Below are 21,217 nucleotides of genomic sequence, written 5' to 3' on the forward strand. Positions count from 1 at the left end.
GATACCAGCCGGTCACTGAACCCATGCTTCAGGGGCAAGGAAGGTGTTCCATAGGAAATGCCCAGTCCAGGGTTGCAGAAACCTAGGGAGTGTTCCTCCCAATGGGTCTCAGCAGCTGAGCATGTCTGACCTGATAGCTAAACCTCTCTGGATCTTATTTTGATCATCCCCTGATATCACTGGCTTTACCTCCTTCGCAGTTTGTTTTGGGGAGAATCAGCCCTTGACCTTGGCACCTGTTAATGGTACGATGTGAGCACCCACAGTCCACACACTGTTCTTGACAGTTCCATTGACTTTGTCCTTTACTTTCCCCCAAACCCTGAAAGGTGAGAATATTATCTGTCTTAGCCGACAAATGAGGAAACTCAAGGCGTGGAGAAATGGCTTAAAAAGACCATGGATATTTGGCTTCTGTGTGGCATGGCAGAGCCATGTTCTAAAGCAGAGCTCCACACTTCCCAGCTGGGTAGCTGCCATACACTCAAAAGTATGGTGAGTCTCAGGACGATTTGCTGCTGCTAGCCAGTCCGTTCCCCATAGCTGTTCACTGGTTCCTTCTGTGTGCAGAGCGTTGTGTCAGCCCCACATCCTCGGCGGGGAAGGAGAGAGCCAGCCTCTCTCCTTGGAGTGTTCCCTGTCTGGGACAGGGACAGATATCATACAGCTTACTCTAGAGATTGGAGTGACATAGAAGGTGCTGAGTAAAACCAGGAAGTGCAGCCACATGCCTCAGATGACACCAGCTTGTGGCAAAAAATGCCCAATTTCAGTGCTTTCACAGGCCCCTTGTGGGTATTCCTAGTGTGCCAGGGAAAACTCAGGGACCCAGGGGGACAAAAGCCCTTTCTTGGGCAGAAACCTAGCCAGCGTCTGTAGGAGGAGACACCGGGGAGGATTTTAGGGGTCAGTCTTGGAAGTGGTCTCTTGTTCTATTGGTCAGCATCACTCGTGTGGCCTTGTCCACCTGCCAAGGATGCCACAAGGCCATCAAGCTGTGTGCTTGAGGAGGAGAATGTGGGACCAGTGAGCAGGTCTTGGTCGCTCTCCTGCCCGGTTTGGAAGTAGTCAGGAGCAGTTTTCCCAGAGAAATGTCATCTCTGGGGAGACCTGAAGAGTGGACAGGAAGGAAGAACGGCAGGTGATTTGACAGGGGGTCACAGACCTAACCACTGTCCAGGTAGCACCAGGCCCCAGAAGGGAGAATGGCTTGAGCCCCCACTCTGCCCTCCAGGGCCCAGGACACTGCCGATGAGCCTGTGCAGGGAACTCTGTGGGCTCTCTCTGGAGAGCCAGATGCCCTCTCTGGGGCTAGCTTGTTGGCCGCTTGAAGCTTCCTTGCAGGCCCATCAGCCTAAGACTTTAACCCAAGATTTAAAAGAGCAGAGATCAAAAGCAGATGCTCCTGGAAGAGACTTCAGCCTTCCCAGCCGTCTGGGGACAAGGTTGCAGAGGAGAAGGCAATTCATCATGGAAGCATGCAAGCCCCCGTTCAATAATAAACAGATGTATGATGGGGAAAGGAAGGGCTGGGCGTCAGCCCCTTGATTCATTTGTCTCCCTCGTGAAGTCACCTTCATCCTGGGCTCCAGAGGGCAGACTCCAGCGCTTTGAAGCAGAGACATCATGTCAGGGAAATGGAAACATTTCACGCTGTAAATCCTCAGGTTGTCAGAGAAACCCTAATGAGAGAGAAGGCTGGTGGGGAGCACCCAGGACTGCTTGGAGGGAGTGGGGACAGAGACCAAAGGCAATTCTGGGGGACAGGAGCCTGGCCCCGGCCCCTCCTGATGTCAGCCCTTTCTTCAGTGGTGCCCCATGCTGACAAGAAGCCAGCCTGTCTCCCCAAAGCCCCTGCCTGCACTGTTGGTGTTTGGAATTCAGTGCCCTTGGCACAAAGCATGATTTACATGCTTTGGTCAAGTAAAGCTCCCCAAGGCGTTCATAACCTTCACTTATGGTGAGGAGCCTGAAAACATTTTGACAAGTCAGAGATGTGAGCATGATTACCTTCCTAGACAGGATGTTTCATGTTCCCTAGCTAGGAGAGCCTGAGTCATGACTCCCAGGCCCCTCCCCACTCAAAGCCACAGACAGAGTTATTAGAAATAAGTGCAACCTCCCTACACACAGGGCTGGTAAAGTGTCAAGGTTAAGATCAGGAGCTCTAGGGTCAATCAGTCCTGTGAAGGGAATTTCAGCCTTACACTTACAGCAGTGTAACTTTGGGCAAGCCACGTAACCTTTCTGAGCCTCAGTTTCTGTATTGTAGAATGGGAATAGTAGTAATACGTTCTGCCACCTGCCTGATTGTCAGGAGTAGTGAGTTAAAACATAATGTGCTCAGCATGTGCTTCCTGTTATTACTTTCAAATTTGCCTCTGAGGTAGATCTACATGTGAACTGCAGATTATTAGCCCACTTTACTTCTGAAAAAAAACTGAGGCTTAGGGAAGAAAAGGCTCATCCAAGTTCCCACAGAGCCAGAAGTCAGCTCTCCCGACCCCTGATGCTCAGCACTTTCTGCCCCAATGCACCCCCATTCCCACACTCAGAACCATTAACCAAGTGTGATGGTGATGGCGTGGAGGTCAGGAGGGTTGGAGTCGGGAGACAGAGAACCAGGTAGGAGCCTGTGACAGATGAAGAAGTCCCAGAATGAGGACACGGCCTTCCTTGTAGATATACAGGAGAAAAATAATTTGAGCGACCAACTTTGTAGAAGATAAAGCCCTATTAGACCGTCCTGACTTATTAGCCATTGTTTCTCCCCAGCTTTCAGCACAGAACATAGCAGAGGGTAAGCTCTTACACTGTACAGTTTGTTGTTATCATTATCAATGGGTGAATGAATGGATGAATGAATGGATGAACAAGGAAAAGAAGCAGAGGGCGGACTTCTGGACATGTTCAGTGTTCACTGAGATAGGGACCGCAGGAATCAGAGCTGAATTCAGAGTGATTTGCAAGAGACTCCGATGCTTCTGAACTTCCTCTGTATGCAAAATCCAAAGCTATAAATTCAGTGCTTTCATTAACACCTATCAAATTGGGCTTTCACTCACACCAACTCATTACCACCAAAGAGTGGCAGAGAGGAAAAGAAGCAACGCTGCCTGCCACAATGGCCCCCACAGTCCAGTGGAGTGGGGGTAAAGTTCAGTCCCAGCGCAGAGCAGCTCCCCTGCATGTGCCCCATGTGGTGGCAGAGAACAAGGAAAGCTTAGAAGACAGGAGACCCCAGGGGCTGGGGTTTGTCAGAGGGCTCCCTGGAGGAGGAGGGTGAGACGGTGAGCTGTGTTTGAACTGATGGGTTGATGAGTCAGGTTTGAATGAGAATGACAGCAATTAGGGCAAAGGCTTGGACATAAGGATGGCCCTGCGTGTGAAGAAACCAATTTGTATGTACCCTGGCATCTCATAGATCCAAGGGAGGCCCTGACTTTGAGCAGGCAACAGCACACTGAACTCTCTTTATCTCACTTTCAATATTCTTGTCCAGTAGCCACAAAACAGATTCTCTTCGGCCGTGTGCCCGAGGTTGAAGGCATTCCAGACCCATAAATATTATTTCCAAAACCAACTGATGCATAAAACTAGACTTTGATTAAATATTACAACCAAGATTTGGTAATGGAGCATGAGGCTGTCATTTATCAGTGAGAAATGTGGACATAATAATTCATTAAACTCCTTTAAGCTCTATCTCAGCTCAGCCCTCAGGACAGAGGGGGCCTGGAGAGGTTATGTTTTGTTTCGACTGTTTGCAGCACTCCTTTCCAAACTGCTCCTGAAAACCATTAGCTCCCCAGGAGGCCCCACGCTGCTGCCCTCCAAGTGTCCCGGCCACTGAGCCACTTGAAAGGCCTCCATTTATCACCAACTCCCTGCTTTCCCCCTTCAAGCCAGGGACCTGGGGGGAGGGCGCAGAGAGAAGCTGCCCTGCTGCTTTAAACTGCTGCCTCTCCCACCTTCCAAGGACCTGGGTGTGCAGGAACTCACCATCCATTCATTCAGCCATGCCACGCAGTGGATGATGTGATGGGCACTGGAGAATCCAGGGGGACAAAACAAACACAGCCCTGCCTGGTTCTCAAGGTGGCCACATCCTGAAAGAGAGACTACAAGTCAATAGACACTGTATAGTGATGCAGACTGTAAGAATGGAGGCACCAGCTGGACACCTCACATTGGCCTGGGAGTCAGGGAGGGTTTTCTGGACAAGGTGGGGCAAGCTGGGAACCAAAGGATATTCCAGAGTTGTTTAACTAAGGACAGAGAACGTATTTTAGGTATATGGGACAGCATGTGCAAAGTTGTATGGGAGAGAGAGCACGGCGCCTCTGAACAACTGAAATAATTTTGGTCTGAATGGGTCTTAGAATATGAAGCAAGTGGTAGCAAGAGCTGAGGATAGAGAAATGAGCTGGGTCAGTCCATTGTGTTCTTAAACCTTACCCTTCATGGTTTTGACTCGCTGGAGGGGGGTTTCCATGGTGAAGCTTTTGGTTTAAATAGACGACGGTAGCTGCTGTGTGGAGAATGGACTGTAGGGACCGAGGCTAGCCATCCTCAGAGGACTGGGCTGTACCATGTGTCATCCACGCTGTGCCTCTGGGGACCAGAAGCAAGTGTGTGGGATGTGGGAGGTGACTGCCAGGATAGCTTGGGCGTGCTGCTGCTACAGGCCACCCTACAACAGCTCTAAATAACAAAGGTCTGTTTCTCATCTCTGCTGCACGCATGTCACGACTCAGCTGGAAATCTCGAAGCAGCCACTGCCCAGAACATGGAGAGGGAAAGAGGATGCCACATTGCTCATAGGTTCCTGAAGGTGCCATCCAGAAGTGACAGGGACCATTTCCATTCACATTCCATTGGCCAAAGCAAATCCCATGGGCTGTCCCTTTCTCAAGCAGGGTAAGACAGAACCACCTATTGACTCTGAGAAGATGGGAGGAGCCAGCTGTTTATGCATCACTCTCTCGACTAACTGGAGGTGCCGGGGCTTGCCGCCACAGAACTTCGCAAGTTTGGTCCAAGGCTTTCACAACTCATGTCTGTGTGCCTGGTCACATTTCATCCTTCCACCAGCCCTGCAGGGAGGGCACAGTCAGCCCTTCCAGATTGCCAGGCTCAGCTTCCTGAAATCCCTGTGGAGAAAAAACTAACAGCTCAGGGACTGCAGAGCTTCTGGGAGAGTGGGTGTGGACCTCCCACATGCTCTGTGGGTGTTTCTTACTTTCACTAAAATGAGTAATAAGAGCAACTTGCTAAATAAAGATGAAGCCTGTGGCATTTACATATCTAAGTGAGACAGCCTGGAGAGACGGAGCAGTGCGTTTGCATTTGCCATCCCTCTGAGCATCTGCCTCCCTGTACTTGGACCAAGAAGATGGGAAATGTTTTTGCTTTGGTGCAGACACTGCATGTGCCCTGGGGCATTTTCTTATTCTGGGTCTGATTAGCCATCCAGATGTCCAGATTGTGTGACACAGCTGAGAGCTTCAGCCTCCTGGTCGCTCACGATCTCAGAGCAGCACCCCTAAGAGGCAGCCTCCCCTGCTTTAGGGCTGCCAGATCTAGGGCTGTACTTATTCCCATCCCATCTTCCAGTCACTTCTTTCTGCCTTCCTCTTGGACTCTCTGCCCGTTGACATGTTACTGTCACTGGTAGGTGTGGGTTTCAGTGGAATTAAAATCATCAGGGTAACTGAAGAGGAACTTGAACACCAAGCCCAGAACACATGTGTTTTAAGCTAGAGAACCAAGACAAGGTCAAGAGCAAGGGCTCTGGGAGAAGCCACCTGAGGTCAAATCTCAGCCCCACTGCTTCATGGAGTACAGCCTTGGAACAGACTCTCCACATCTTTGAGCCCCATTTCTCAACCACAGATGGGGCTATGGAGGCAGAGAGCCATGGGGATGCTGAGAGGAGTGAGCCAAGGAATTTGTACCAGGCCCTGGCACTGTGTCTTAACGGGTGAAAGCTACCTAGAGTGATGGGCATCATTTGTAGGGTTTTAAAGGAAAGCTCACACTTGGGAAAAGTGTGCTGCACTACCATTGACTTGCTCAAGCTCACACTGTTGACGCAGGGAGCAGCAGTTGTCCTCCTTCTGCAAAGAGGAGCCACCTCCTGCAAGGCCCTCCCTCAATACCCAAGTCCCCTCCCTGGCTCCCTCTAGAGAGTTATTGCCTCATTCTACTGACACTTTCTGCATTGTCCCCAGGGGCCCTTTTCCTCACTCTCACCTTCTTCATTGCTCAAAGGAAAATATTCTCTACCCACTACCCACTTATGGCCATTTCCCAGTGACCCAATTTGGAGGTCTGTGTGACCCCAGCTGCCCTTTATAACTGCATGCTATGCCTGCAGAGCTCGCCATCTGTGTCATGAGCACTGGAACCCAGGCCCCAGGCTCTGGCAGGCTGATTGCTTCTGCACGTGTAGTTGCTCTCTCTGTTATGCAACAGGTGACTAATATACAGGCAAACACACCCATTTGCATAGCACAGTGAGGAGACTCATCGAAAGGTCCTGTATTTTGGCAGCTTCTCCTCCACCCTGTGAGAAGGGTGGACCAAAGGAAGGAATGGAGGAATAGACTTTGGCAGGGGTCTGGGCTCCAGCTGTTGAGGCCTAGGCCAGGGAGATGCGGGTGGGTGGAGAAGAGAGAATGAAGAGACAGCCTCAGGGGGCAGATGCTGGTGGAGTGGACAAGGTCATCATAGCAGGCGCTCAGGCACATGTGTGGTTACTGCTGTGAAGTCCCCGTGTAGTGGCAGTGCGGGGGGCATGTGGCGGGATGTGCTTCTGCTTTTGAGTCCTGTGTTTGCTTGTGTTTACATAGAGAGTGGAATTAATTAAATGCCGCAGGGCCTCCTCTGTTGCTGAAAATAAACCCAGCCAGCCCCCAGCAGTGTGGCCCGCCTGCCTGCCTGCCTGCTGCAAAGTGGGTGTCTATTGGACTTCTGCGGGCAGCAGAGGGTAGGAGGCACACAGGGCTCCCCCAGCAGGGATTAGTGTAGCAGCCACCTTGTCCCCACCGGCAGCATGTCAGAGCCAGATGTGGACTGTGCAGATGCACAGCCATGTACAGACAGCCAGAGACAGACACAGACTTGTCAAGTCCCGTAAATGGGCATGGGTCACCTGGGTACATGGTTATGCAAGGACATACGGACACAAAGGCAGATGCCGTGGTCACATGCAGACCAGGGATGCTGCCGGGCACATAGTAAGACAGGAACAGCCTGGTCACACACATTCAGATAAATGTGGCCTGTATGTGGCCATTCCTGGCCTATGTGTTACTCAGTACCCGTAAGAACACGGCCACCCAGAAACGTGGCCACACACCACAGACTCGCCAGAACACACAAGGACACAGCTTGAGAATCAGAAAGCCCCAGTGCTCTTTTCATTATACTGTTTGCTCAAAGCATGACCTTGGGTTTGTTTCTTTACCTCTTTGTGTCTCAGTTGCTTCCCATGTAAAGTGGGATATCCATATATCAATCTCATGGTATCCTGAGTGAAAAACCAAGAAAATGAATATAAAGTTCTTAGCAGAGCTCTCGGTACATACTAAGCCTTCTACAGACATTAACAGCATGAGTCTCTCCTAACACCCTCAGCGGTCATGGGAATACTCAGGCATGTTAATACACATGTGAACCAAATGACCCACGGGAGCCTGGACAGAAGACCCGCCTAAGCTCAAAGAAAGGCCGCATAGACCTGCTCCCTGTAGGTCTGTGCTTGCAAATGTTTCCTGCTCTACTGCCACCGCCACTGCCACCGCCAGCCCAAGTTATCACGGGCACATGACCAAGATGTGCAGGGCGGAGGAAAACCAAAGGCATTCTTGGCGAGGAGACACATGCCATGTGGCGTGGTTTCTAGCCACTAAAACACACAGACTCTTCTGTGGCTCCCCGTGGCCTGCAGGCTGAGACCCAAGCCTCTGAGCCTGAATTATGGACATCTGTGTTGAGTCTCTGTCTCCAGCCCTCCGCTTCTATTCTGCCTTGCTCCCACATGGCTCCTAGGGACCCCAACAAACGGTGAGCCTCTAGTCCTGAGTAACTGAGAAACAAAAGGAAATGACAGCGAGAGAGGATCAAGTAGCATCCTTACCACTAAGAAAGTTCAAGTCCCTCAGAACTCACTGTGAGAAGCAGAGAGGCCCACTGATTTGATCCCAGAGGCCCACTGATTTATTGGGCAAACTAACTCAGTTCTATATCTCACACAGATGCAGAATGGTCAGGCCTCCCTAAAGGGGATCTCCCCAACTAAGACTTGGCTGGACTTTCATGCCCTTTCCCCAGGGCACCTCCACATGAAAACCCTCTTGATGTTCAAAGCTGCTCCCCCTTCTGCTCCCACAGCTCCTAGTCTGGCCTTGTGTTGGTGCTGTATAACAGTAAGACCACAAACCCAGTTGCTTAAGACCGCATCAGTTATCTCAGTCTCTATGGAGCTATTGTTTCTCAATTAAAAACACAAAAACTTTAACCCAAGAGGAATTTAATGATTTATTCACTCACTCATTCATTCATTCATTCATTTCTTTCATCTGAAAGGACTGTCTGTGTTCTGCATGCTGAGGGTCCTCTCAAAGGTCGTATGTTGAAGGCCTGATCCCCAGGATAACACTGTTGGAGGTGGGGCCTCATGGGAGGTCCTTAGTTGTGCTGGGCCCTTGAAGACTGTGGGACCCCAGGCCCTTCTTTTCTCTCTTTGCTTCCTGACCAAGAGGTGAGCGACCTGTTCTGTATTCGCTCCTGACCACCGCCATCCAGAGGCCCATGAGCAGGGGTCCACCCCATCTTTGACTGGAACTTCAAAACATGTTCACTTATAAAAGAGTTACCTCGAGTATTTCATCATAGTAATGGAAAGCTGGCTAACATGGTGGGAAGAGGGGTGCAACAACTGTCATCCCCAGATCACTGGAATGGGAAGCAAGGGTGTAAGAGATGAGTCAGCCTGGAGTGGGAGCGCTCCTACGTCCTCCTGGCTCAGCACAGCAGTGCAGCCCCCAGCCCCCACATCTACCCACTGGGTTGTGTGTGTTCCCACACCCTGCTCCCACCCTGCTTGGCCTCCCCAATAAGAAGTCAGAACTGTCATTTGAATTCTTTCTCTCTGATACACACCTTTGTTCCTTATAAAAAATAAAATGTAAAATATTATAGAAATAGAAAAGTACAGTATAAATAATATAAAAGTCATTCTGGAGTAGGTATTAGCATATCAATATATCATTGTCTCACCTGTTTTCAATTAGTATATATTTATATGTATGTGCATTTTTTAATAAAATTGAGATCAACCCGCATACTATTTTTTTTTTAATCATAATACTTGCTACAAATGGGCATGGTGACTCACACCTATCATCCCAGCACTCTGGGAGGCTGAGTCAGGAAGATGGCAAGTTTGGGCCCAGCCTAGGCAATTTAGTGACTTAGCCAGACCCTGTCTCAAAATAAAAAAGAGGGGCAGAGATGTCACTCGATGTGGGAGCCCTGAGTTTGATTCCCTGTCTCCCCTCAAAAAAAGCTTGCTATATGCCATACTATCATCACTGTTCTATATATAACTTTATTTTGTCTTTTCTTGTTTGTTTTATTTTAAAATGAAATAATAAACAACTATAATCCCGCTATTCAACCTATGAGCTAAAATCTTCCTTGTAACTCACAGTTCCCTGTATCTTCCCCCTCTGGCCTGGCTTCTGCCTGCCCTCAAACAACTCAATCCTAAATTTTGTTTATTTCATTCCTTTAGTTTTTAAAAACATAGCTGTAGTATTCACATGCTTCACTGCATTGTATGAGCCCATGACTGTGCAATCCCTTCTGTCTATATACACGGCACTGTCCCTCTATACCCTCCACACTGAGAACGTTTTGCAAACACATTCTTAATAGCTGCATAATATTCTATTTATAGAAGATTATATATTTTTATTGCTTCTCTACTGTTGACATTTGCTTATAATTTTATAAATAGTGCTACCACAGACATCCCCTCAGGTAATCTTTCTACGCCTTCAAAGTATAGAACTGCCTCTCAAAAAGGGTGTACGTTTCTAAGGTTTTTGCTAGGGATGGCAAGATAGCCTCTGGGAAATTTCCATGGATGCCTGTTTTCACAACACCTGCCAATACAGGGAACCATCTCTGAAGAAGGGAGAAGGGAGGAGAGAGGGACAGAGAAAGGCAAGGAGGGAGGGAGTGGGAGGAAAGGAGACACGGGTGTATCTATTTCTTTCAAAGGGCCCAGAGCCTTTGTCCTCAGAACCTGGACATGCTGTCAGAGCGCTGCTCCAACCTGACCCCCGGCCACTTCCCTCTGTTTCAGCCACGCTGGTCTCTGTGAGCTCTCAGACAGCACCAAGCTCTGCTCTCCACTCCGATCCTCTCCTACAAACACTCACACCCACCCACCAGCCACGGCCCGAGTCCTTCTGGTCCTCTGAGCCTTCCTTTATATTTTACAATTTGGAAGAGTTCTCCCCAGATGTCTCTGCCAATGTGGGGCATCTTGCCTGTCCCCTGCATTATTCTCCATCTCTGCTTTGGTCCCTGCAGGATGCTTGTCACAATTTGCAACATGAGATTCTATGTCTGCTCCCCACCCGAGTGTGAGCTGAGCACAAACAGAGCACGCTGCCTGTTCACGACTGATCAGCAGCACCTCACTGCAGGGATGTGGGGTGAATGGGTGAAGACAGAATGACCAGGGCCCAACCCAGGTCCTTCCCAGCCCTGCTGGACCCCGCGGGCCAGTGCTGAGCCAGACGTGTTTCTGGAATGTCGCTGGTGGGCATCTCGGCAGCAAGGCAATAGCTTCCTTCTCTATGTGCCTGTGGCTCCTTCTTCAGAGAGCTCTGAATCCTGAGGCACAGAGACGGGCTAGCGCCTCCCAGTTACTACACATACACTGCACCTCCGTGCACATAGTTTAGCTCCCAGACTGAGTCCTCTTGCCCTTTGACTTAATGATTCAGTATTCCAAAAGTGGACTCACTGGGTTAACAGATCTGTGCCCTCTGCCTTACAGTTTCAAGATTGCCAGGGCTCACTTGTTCTTCTCACTAGATGTCTCCTTCACTCTCTCCTAATCATGGCGACAATGACATCACACTGTTTTGTATAGACTTTACATGGTTCTTTCCCATGAGTCATTTTATCTGACTCTTGCTAGCAGCTCTACCGTCTGAGCATCATTCTCCCTTCCTACCTTGACAGAACTGAGGCATAGAAGACATCGGCTTGCTTGTGTAAGGTTATACAGCTACTCAGTGACAAACCAAGCTTGTCTGATGCCAGGCTCTTCATCACTGTCACTGTAAGAATCGTGAAGTGGAACTTCGGGGAAGCTGGGGCTCTAGGGGGACCAGAGGCAGCACCATTTCCTTCTAGTTTTCCATCCGTCTCGGTTCTCAGTTGTGAAAAGCACATCTCCGTCTTGGATTTGTTTGTGACATTATTCTTCTACATTCTCGCTCTGCGAATTCACACCATGTGCAGTCTGGGCACAGGATATTGGGTTACGGGCTCTTTGGGAACCACTAGAACCGAGAGATGTGACCACCAGAGGCCGGGCCAGTGGCCGGGGTCGGAGCCCGTCTATGACAGGGGTCAGGTGCGTGGTGGAGCTTGGGACACTGGGGAAGTGCAGTGACCTCCCCAGGAGGAAGCTTATTAGTCTCTAGCTCTAAGGGCAAAATACTCAGAGCTGTTGTGTATGTGTGTGTATAACAGAAAAAAAAAAAGAAAAAAAAAAGAAAAAAAAAAAGAAGAAGAAGAAAAAACAAAAAAAAAAAAAAAAAGAAAGAATACTGACAAGCCCAGCCCTTGTTGCAGTAGAAAGTTTCCAGGCCTGCGCTGGACTCAGGAGGAAGTCTCCATGGAGCGCTAACATTCTTCTAACAACTCGGAGCACAGACTGTTTCCTATCGGAGAGGCTGATCTCCTTTTAACACCTCAGGCTCAGCCTGCCCTAGAGACAGTCCAGACTCTGTCTGAACCTAAACCCTACAGCACAGATCGCGCTTCAGAGACCTGGGCGAAAGTGCTGAAGCCCCGGCCAAACCCCGCCAGGCCTGGCCCACCTTTGAAGCAGGCACGGGAGGAGCTCCTGGGTTAGAAGCAGAGTGAGGACAAGAGAGTAATGTACTTCTGCCTTCTGGGCCTTGGTCTTCTTATCTTTAAAGTGGGAGAGCAAGAAAGGGGAGCTGTCAGGTCCCTTGCGGGTTTGGTTTTCTGTTACTCCCCAACTCAAATAGGCTCTGAGCAGCCAGAGGAGTCTGGGTTGCGCTTGGCTTGTCTCACCTTTCTTCCTGGATGATTATGCCGACTCTCTCCTTATTCCTGTGTAGGGCGCTACAAGCTGTATACCACGTGGGGATGAGGAGTGTGAGGGACAGAACTTTTATTCCCATTCAATAGCTGTGAACACTAAGGTTGGATCTGCATTCACCCTCAAGGCTCTGTGAGCAGCGGGGGGCATGGCTACCACTGCTCTCTACACTCAGCCACACTGCCTGGTGCCCCTCTGAAACATCCAGTAGGTCAGCACCTGCTGAGAAAGCTTGTGGGTTTGTCTTATCCAGTCAAGCATCCAGCCCTGGAGGGTTCTCATTCAAATGCACACCCATTTGCCAATAGCCAGAAGGTCCAGGTTTCTACTAGGGCCAGGTTGTCCAAGACTCAGAGTCAAACCCAGTCCTCAGGCTGCAGCCAGCCTCCCTCCCCTTCACATGGACATGCCAGCCACCCGTAAGCAGAGGCTTTTTCCTGAGGACATTGGCACAGTTGATCCTGCGGCCCTTGGTTTTTCTGTCCCCTCACGGAGGACCCTTTCCACTTCATGTCGGCTGGGAAACTCCGACTGTCTTTGAAAGTCCAGTGTGAGAGCTGCTTGCTCTGACCTTTGACTGAATGAGTTGCTGAACAGCCCTGTTAGTCACTCTGCCCATTGAAAATACAGCACTTATGCCCAGCTTGGCGCTAAACAGAGGCTCTCCTCCAGTTCCCAGTTTTTAATTGTGCACTCTGTCTGGGCCCTGGTAGGCAGGCAATCTTCTTTCTCTACGACAAGGTAATGGCCCGACAGTGGCGTGCTCTGAGGCACCTGGTAGCAAACTCTCTAGTCACACTCCACCCCAGCAGCAGCATCCTCTCAGCCTGTGTTATCATGTAGAAATCCAGCATTTTATCTTAAAAAGCAAAGACCTACTATTCACCTCATTTTAATGGCTCCCAAGCCCGTTACTCATGTTTGACTTTAGCATTAATTCCAACAGGTTCTGAACTAGTAAAATAACATTCTGGGAAACAATCTAACCTCTGGGGCCTGGCCCACAGTAAATGGTCAGTGTGCTACTCTCTCAGGCTGCACAGGGCCACCAAGGCTGTACACTGTTTAAAAACATATGTTCAGACCTTCTCCTCTCCGAGTGGAAAATCTGTTGTGTGGTCTAGACAGGAAAATCTGGGAGATGATGCCATGTGTTGAAGCACGGCAGAGGGCCCACTTCCCTCTGTGTCCTGGGCCTATGGGCTTGCCCGTGTCACCCAGTCCCTCCGTGTGCCACACCCTACCTGCCACCCCTGCTCCTTTGAGTTGTACCGGGTGTGTTTGGAGCTACCCGCTAAATGCTTCTGTTCTTCCAAATTCCTGTATGGAAATCCCATCTCAATGTGATGCTAGGAGGTGGGGCCTTTGGCAGATGATTAGATCATGAGAGTTCTGATCTCATGAATAGGTTTAGTGCTGTTATAAAAGAGATCCCAGAGAGCAAGCTGTCCATGTCAAGGCACAGGGAGATTTTAGGAGAGCAGCTTGAAGGGACCAAGATGGGAAGCGCCAGTATCTGGCAGTCCCAGGAACCCTGAGGGCCACACATACAACAGCCACTGCCTGGTGGGCACCTGCAGCTTGAAGACCTTTGACTACTCGCCCTCCACTTGCCCCTGGGCCTTCCCTCACCCAAGACACATGCTGCTTGAGGTTTCTCTGTTCTCCAAGCAATACAGGTGCGCCCCAATCCTCATTTTTTCCTTTGAGATAAGGTAAATATGAGGATCTTGCCCCCATGGGATGGCGTCTGTGAAACTTGCCCCAATTCTTCAAACCCACTTATCACACCTTCACCCTCCACTGGGCTTTGGCAGGTTGCTCCCCCTGAACAAGTCATCTTGCCTTTGAGAACCACAGTTCCTTCTTTTCTAAAATGACACTGTGTTCTACCCACCTCATGGAGCCACTGGCCAGCAAATGGAGCAAAATGCGTGCAGTACTGCAGGGCAAGCACTGCTGGAGACTAGAAGCAGCAGACACCTGAGCATCACCCAGCCAGTAAGGGGCCCCTGAGAGGCATCAGAAGGGAGGGCTCCTGAGGAAGACAGGCTTGGTTGGTGGGTGGCACCTGTTTAGCACATAGGTTAAGTACTGTGTGTGGAGATCGTCTCACTCCATTTAGTGATACTGTTTGATGTTTGGATTTTTATAGTTGATAATGAAAATTAATGCTTCTATGACACCATGTGCCAGCTCTGTTTCAAGCACTTTAAAAACATAGCACGCTTAACTCCAAAAAAATGGGAGGCAGTGATACTATTCCCAATTTACAGATGGAGAAATAGAGCCACAAAGAGGGCAAGTAACTTGCTAGCCACAAGCTGGGGAGTGAAACCGGGTGGTCTGGCTGCTGAGACCCATGTTAACAGCCAGTCTGCATGGCTCTGCTGAGACCGTGCTAACAGACACCACAGTGCTCAGACTCTCTTGGCTTCTCCTATGGCCTTGCCCCACCCTCAACCCTCAGCCAGGCCCCTGTCTGTCACCCTGTCTGCACACCATGATCAGCTGCCTCCTTCCGCACACACAGGGAGTTGCAACAAGGCACGTGAGCAAGTGTAGAATCTGGTCTGGGAGTCAGGATCCTTGACCGCTAGCTTCTGCTGCTTCTGCTCCTAAGCCTGATCTCTCTGTGCATCCATTCGTACATCCCTCCATCCCATTATCTTTTCCAAATTTCCCCAGGGTGGCAAGGAGGGTGACCATTAGTAGGGTCTATAATAAGGCCAAATGATACAGCAGCCTGGTCAGTGTTCTCTGAAATCACAATAGCCCAACCAACCTGCCTGACCAATGTCTGAGAAAGGAGGGAGAAGTCATCCTAGGAACCAGGGTGCAGGTCCACAGGGATGGGAGCAAATTAGATGGTACACAGCCAGATAGATGAGTGGATTCCAGGGAAGGTGGAGATAGTTCTGCCATGACCCCTGTGGACCACTCTTCTCCCAGTGGTGGCTATAACTCTAGCTTCACCTGACTCGCACACCGTACACCAGCACCGTCCTGAACGTGGAGCTGGCCTGCCTTCCAGCAGCTCATAGTCTGGGCAACTTCAAGTTCATTCAGGACTCCTAATGCTCTATCAGCACCCATCCTGTGTGCACAGAGGTGGAATGGGGGTGTGTGTGTTCCTTTTTTAAAACAGAAACATAATTTTCTCGGAAGTGAGTAAATTCCCTTGCTGGCTGTGATCCAACTTGCCTCTTATCAGATTTCAATCCTGATCCAGATCTGGTCCTAGTTAGTGCAGGGGCAAGGGACAGAGGTAGGTATGTGGGAACACTCTGGGCAGCAGATATGTTGGGGTTTCCTGGCCCTTTGAGCTTCCCCCTGCTCCACTCTCCTGTTCTGCCCACCTCTTTAGCTTCTCTCTGGGTAACTCTCAACCCCTTTCTATTTGTGTGTCCTTGAGCGAACAACTATGCCTCAGTTCTGTTAAATGTAGCATGGGAATAACAGTACCTACTTCGTATGGTTGTCTGTGAGGATTAAGAAGAGCTAGCATATGTGAAGCTCTCAGAATATCCCAGCTGGAGTGAAGAAAGCATCATATAAAGTATCTAAGTGTAGCTATCATTACTACTGGGATTGTGATTATTTTTATGCTGTATGTTCTAATCCCAGGGTGTGTCTCCTTAAAGCCCAACAATTTCTGAAATTCAATGCCCTCACATCTTTTATGTGTTGTCCTTTCTGCATAAATCCCATTCCTTGTTTGATTGAGCTACAAAATCCCTACTTGTCTTTCAAACCCAGCCCCAGCTGGTCCATCCTCCTGGATACACTAAGTGGGAGAGCCCCTTAGATCCCCTTCCTGCTGCCCTTTGTCCACAGTTAGGGCTATCCTACATTGCATTTATCTCCCTGCATGTCTTTCTCCACACTAGATCCTAAGTCACTTGAACAGGGATCACTGATTCATCTATGTCTCTGACATAAGCATCAGGACTGGGGCATGCCATAAATGCAGCTAGAAAATAGGAGAGACATCTTCTTAACTGTGATACATGTACTGGGCACCATGGTGGAGAGACAGATGGAAGTAGGTAGGAGAGGGGTTCATTCACACTGAGTTAGGGACGGGGCCTGAGAATTGAGGAAACTGAGTCAAAGCTGTGGAGCTCTGGACTAGTTATGAAAGTGCTTCATGGACATTGTTCTGCAGACACCAGTAGGAAGCCCCCATTAGTTTTGCCCATGCAACTCAACAACTTCATCATTCTGTGCAGTTTGTTATCATCAAAGTTGGCTTAGATCTGCACATCTGTTGGAGGAATGCCCCACCCACTGGTCCCCAAACTCCTGTCCTGACTCCATCTCTACCTCCACCCTAGGAGGGAGGCCCGCTTCTCCCTTACCATGACAGGTGGGGTGGAATATGAGAGACCCCAGCCAGCACACTGGGGAGTGAAAAGTTAAACATTCAGCTGCAGGTTTACTCACCAGTGGACAAAGGAAATCATGATTTGAGGGGGAGTAAAGGGAACCACGGTCCAGCTCTTGGGAACTTCCACGTACCAATTACCACTTGTTTGAATCACTGCATGGTTTCTGTCTCCTGATTGGGCCTGACTGACCCCCAAGACCCTCACTCTGTATTGACCTGCTGAGTTCGGTCTGCAGAGCATCTGCTCCTCCTGCCTCTGTACGCCTTCCCCAGTGTAGCTGCTGGGTTTCGGTTCCAGGTGACTCTGTGGCCCCCTGGTGTTCTTTGGATGTGATTTGCCTTGATTTCTCAAACTGTGTGTGACTGAGAGGGAATGTGTGCCATGTGTTTCTGATTCGGCTCTCTTGTGCTCAAAGGCAATGAGATTTTGAGTGATATCTGATGGCCTTTGAGCCGCAGAAATATGTTCTTCAATCCTTCTTTCCCTGCCCTCTCCCTGCCCTCTCCCTTGATGAGGAGGAAGCAGCTGTGGCCAAGAACTGGTCGACTCCGCAGCCCTGAGACTTGACGAGCCAGGCCTTGCCTTTTCTTGAAGGTTATCTGAGCCTAGGAAGCAGTAGACAGCCAGGATGGAGACCAGGTACTCTTGGAGGAAGGTTCACACCATCACACCATCACCTTCCCTTGGGGACCACAGGACACACATCTGCTCAGGTGACTACATCTCTCTCATCTGATTGATTGGTGATTATGAATTCATCTTCCATAGTTTTGTCCAGTTCCAATGGAATTTTGTCCATTCCTTCCATGACGGCAACAACCCAAAACCAGAAAACATTTTAATTTATGTTCACCAAGTCTTGAGACTTTTCCTTTTCTTCCTCCTGCTAATTACAACGAAATCTATGCATTCATTTGTAAAATTTTATTGAAAACCAACTCAATCTGATTAGGTGTGAATATGTATAAGATAGTTCCTCTTCTCAAGATGGGAGAAAGGAACACCTGAAGAGACAAGCCCATCATGTAGACTTCTTATTGGGAAAGTACAACGGGTAGGGTATGATCCTAATACATCTGTGGGGAGACAGAAGAGGACTAACGAAAGACCCTCCCTGGAGGCATCGGACCATTCTCTGACCACTGTGTGATGCTCAAGGAGAAGGTCAAAAGCAAGGGCCCCAGGAGAAGAGATTTTGGGGCTAAAAGCCTCTAGTTTACCAGTATATAAGGAAAGCACCTCAATTTTTTCCAGAATGCCTGTGGACATCTGTTAAGCTGGGAAACTGAGATCTGGCAGGTCAAAATCCCCATCTATTTCTTGGCTTATTGCACCTGAGCAGAATAACCCCCCCACACCTGGACCAAGTTTAGAGTTTACAGAGTCCCACTCAGGATCTCAGTTGGCTGATCTTCTTTCTGTTCTTCCTCCTCCTGTCCCTCTCTTTCCTACTTATTTCCTCTCTCCCTCCCTTCCTCCTCTGCATTCACCCTTTCTTCCTTCAGAATTGTTTACTAAACTGCAGTCCTGTGTCAGGTGCTATGCTAGGTGCTAAGAACAGTGAATGCTCAAGGTAAACCAAGGTGAACCACACAGGCCTTGGGTTCCTAAACTGTCTTCAGAAATTGAAGTTACTTTCATTTAAAGAATGATAGTGTCCTCTGGACTCTAAAGGCCAGCAGTGCTGGGGCATGGCTGAGTTTCTGCATATTGATGTTTTCTATAAAATCATTTCCTTTTCCCCATTGGGAAGGCATTCAAGAGGAAAGTGGAGGAGCTGGTGTTTTCTCAGAAACCTGGCTCACCTCTGACCTCTTTTCAACAAAAGTACCTCCTCTTACTGCCCTGAAGATGTGAAAGGAACTCCAGTCCCCATTTCAGGTCTCCGAAGTTAGAGGTTCCCAAGCATTTTACCCCTGATAAAACATCAGTTTCAGTGGTTCATCTCCAGACGTTTGGTTATTGATTCCAGCCACATTTTGCAACATTCTGTTGGTTGCTAGTGTTTAAAAACAGCACATTTCACATTTGTTTTCTTGAGCCCATTTCTCATTGTTTCCCACATATTTCCAGTGAATGAAGAGATTAGTGAATGCATCTTTTTTCATAAAGGACAAAAGTTAAACATCCTGTTCTGACTGCAGAGAAACTTCTAAGATTTCTGGAATCCATTAAAAACCAAAATGTCACAAGAAAGTTATTCTGGGCTCTGCAAAAACACAATTTTACACTTCTGATGTCCATTGGGCATGTTTGCCTGTCCTTGGAAGGGATCACCATTTCTTTCTTCACTCCCTTTGTCTTTCTCTCTTTTCTTCCAGAAAAATGGAAGGAAGCCAATGTATGTAATGTTAAGTACTTAACAAACATTATCGTATTTAATCCTCCCAGCAGCCCCTTCTGAAGTTCAGGCAAGCTAACTAACTCAACCCAGGTCACACAGCCAAGGATGTACTTGCAGCCTTGACCCTACTGAATCTTTATCATTTTTCTCCCTTCCTGCTGCCAGCAACTCCTAATCGCACACCCTGAGGTGTGTAGCACTTCCCCCTACTTTATAGAAAAAGGTGTTGGCTATGAAAGTCCAGGTGCAGGCCAGAAAAGGACCAACACATTGCCTCCCCTCCCAGCTGAAGACCATGTTTTCCCATTTGCGAGTGGATGCACCAACTGCAAACAGTGCAGCCAAGAATGATTTCAGAGCATCTGGGTCCACAGTCCGGAGCAGATCGGTAAACATACTTTTCGTTACATGTTTTACTTCTTTGCAGGAGACAGGCAGGTGGCTCTGAAGCCTGCTGGTGTGGCTGAGTGTAGGGAAATCGCAGCTTTCCAGCTGGTGAGGACCAGATTGGCTGTGACAGGGCCCAAGAATGAAGTTTAGCCGGCTGCAGTTTTGCAGTCAGATCTGGGCCTTTGAAATCCACTAATGACCCATTCCTGGACATCAAGGCCCCGGAGGCCTTCCAGCCTGCCTTCATTTGGATGCATGTTAAGAAGAAAGGGAGTAACAGGCTTGGACGGGACGGACGGGGCAGAGAGGTGTTCAAGGGGAAGCTCAGCCATTGAATTGCATCACACACAGGCAAGTTCCAAAACATAGGAGGAACACAGCCAGCAGCCTCCTCTGGCTTATCCTTCACCCTAACTCCAGTGTGTGCCTGGGAACTTTCCAGAACTCTCCTGACTGGGTAAGGCTTGGGAGGTCTGGACTGGTGATGGTGGGATTGCTGGACAAGGAGCACTGTCTGTCTGGACAGTGGTCCAAAAGCATCAAAGAAACTTCCCTCGCAGAGTACCAGGCCTCGTCTTTTGGAAGCAAATAGGATGGGTTTCTTCTTGGCCTCACATGTCCCCCTGAAGGAGAGGAACAGTCAGGACACCCAAAATCAAATCACGTTTCTTGAGCCTTCTCTGATCTCCTAGGAATTAAAGCTCCCTTTCAGGGCTTACACAGAAATGTGCTGTCTTTGCTTTTGGCAGTCTTAGCCCTAAATTGAGATGGCTGGAATCCGCTGGGACTGTCATTCCTTCTGGGGATAAAGCACCTCAGACACAGAACAGCCCTGCTTGTTCCTGCTGTAAGGTGAATCTTATGACTTGTGAGGTGTCTCTCCTGCTAGGCTGAAGTGATCAAGAAGGTAGGTAGGGCTCACTTTCCTGCTCGGGCCCAAGGCAGAGTACAGGGTCAGTGCAGATGGGTTCTTTGGTGATGATGATTAACAGCTGCCATTACAAATGATTATTCAGGCACCCTTCGTGTTCAGCCCTCACTCAGCAGTTCATCCTTGGAGCAATCTCAGTGGCTCTGGCTTCCTTTACAAATAAGACAACTGAAGCACAGAGGGGTGAGGAGATCTGCCTCAGTAAGAATAACTTACTCAGTTAACTGGGAAATTGGCCGATTCCAAACCTGCCACGTGCACTGTAACATACTCCCCCTCCCCCAGACCTCTACTTCTCCCACTAGTCTGTCTTTTGGCTCAGAGCAGTGGTCTGGCCTGAACTGTCACCACCTTTTGAAGGAAGTGACAAGCACCTAGGATGCAAGATTGGAAGGCCATTAGAAACCAGCAAGTTCAGACTTTTATTTTTCCAATGAAGAAACAGCCCTAAAAGAAAGAATGAGCACCAGAGCTAGGCAGAGAAACGAACTGTCTTCTGAGTTTCAAAACCCTGTTTCCTGGACCCTCTAGGACAGCCACTCACGCCATGAAATTTTATTCTTTTACATAAAGAGAACTATCAAATGTCTAACAAAATTCCGTGTAGGTGTTAAACCTTCTGAGGACTCTTATAATGAGAATTACTTGGCCAGGTCAATCAAGAGTGCCTTGGCAGGCCCTGCATCCCAGTGTCTGGGTGGAAATTCTGTCCTGTAAATCTGTACCCCGAGGGGGGGAAGCCTTTAGGTCAGCTTATAGAAAAAGAAGGCACTAGCAGA

The 21,217-nt window shown here is 49.0% G+C and overlaps 1 protein-coding gene and 1 long non-coding RNA gene across 3 annotated transcripts in view; one reads left to right on the plus strand and one right to left on the minus strand.

Moving 5' to 3' along the window:
- Trabd2b (TraB domain containing 2B) overlaps positions 1-21,217 on the plus strand; it is a 205,211-nt gene that overhangs the window by 90,687 nt on the left and 93,307 nt on the right. The gene's annotated exons all lie outside the window — the stretch shown is intronic.
- Positions 1-21,217, minus strand: part of LOC106150095 — a 36,288-nt gene that overhangs the window by 10,064 nt on the left and 5,007 nt on the right. The window contains exon 4 of one of the 2 annotated variants that reach the window (XR_001236702.1): positions 17,734-20,130. The exons of the other annotated variant lie outside the window; for it this stretch is intronic. This is a non-coding gene — a long non-coding RNA (uncharacterized LOC106150095). Of the gene's footprint in view, positions 1-17,733; positions 20,131-21,217 lie in introns of those variants that run through there. 2 annotated transcript variants of the gene reach the window in all.

The sequence above is a fragment of the Chinchilla lanigera genome, unplaced genomic scaffold, assembly GCF_000276665.1.
Source record: "Chinchilla lanigera isolate Chin_1 unplaced genomic scaffold, ChiLan1.0 scaffold00063, whole genome shotgun sequence".
NCBI classification, from domain to species: Eukaryota; Metazoa; Chordata; class Mammalia; order Rodentia; family Chinchillidae; genus Chinchilla; species Chinchilla lanigera.